We start from the raw sequence: 948 nt of genomic DNA on the forward strand, positions 1-948 counted from the left end.
CACTTTGCTCTATCTGCTCTTCCTGCGGTTGTACTGTCTGCCCTGAGAAAATACAGTACCGTAGCAACGTTACAGTCACCAGGACCAAGATGACAACAGACCGGACGTGCAAACGCCGCCACTTCTGGATCATGCTGTGGAGATGTATAAGTTGATAATTCATGGCAACAACTACAATTACGCTGTAATAGTTGTTGATTGCCCCTTTCAAGAACGTCCACAGAAGATTTTGACAAGGCCCAGTAACAAGCGTGCTGAATTAGATATGGCCAGAAGCAGATACAACCAACGAGGCCGGCAGCACGAGCTATACTATGAAGTCCGAGCGTCGACATGCATTGCACTTTATGCACCTATGGGTTGCCATGGTGATATGCTTCCTTCGGCTTTGTGAGCGAGTCGTTTGAAATATTGCTGCTGAGAGCCAGATGCTGTGGACATGGCTCAGGAGGAAACATGATGGAAAGTTTACTCCCTTCACTCTACGATCTAGAGGAGAAGCGCCCTCATCTTGTGGCTTTCATATTACGTTGTTTAAGAGCTATCTCATTGTCACTATTCGTACTACTGGTGGAGGTTCCAAAAGCACACCACGTGGAAAGGAACGCACCATGCGGTAGTTGGTTATGTAATATGTTGTGACGTGTATATCATTTGAGGATTATAAGCTGAACCCCGAAGAGCACAACGGGGAAACTGGGCAGGCTTGAGAGAAGGCCTTTGCACGAGTCAATCGATGCATTGAAGGCACTTCAGGAGATACAGACGGGTCGCGGTGATGGGAAATCTGATTAAATGATACCAAATTACAGGCCCTTCGCATGGTCCTATCCCCCCCCCCTCCGTTGCTGGCTGTCTGGTGTAAAATCTCCTTAATCAAGCAGCACTTGGTTTGTAATTAAGGAAACGTTCATTGCGGTAATTCAACCCGGCTGTGTAATTTTTCAG

This window comes from Cyberlindnera jadinii, assembly GCF_001661405.1.
Source record: "Cyberlindnera jadinii NRRL Y-1542 unplaced genomic scaffold CYBJAscaffold_20, whole genome shotgun sequence".
Taxonomy (NCBI): Eukaryota; Fungi; Ascomycota; class Saccharomycetes; order Phaffomycetales; family Wickerhamomycetaceae; genus Williopsis; species Williopsis jadinii.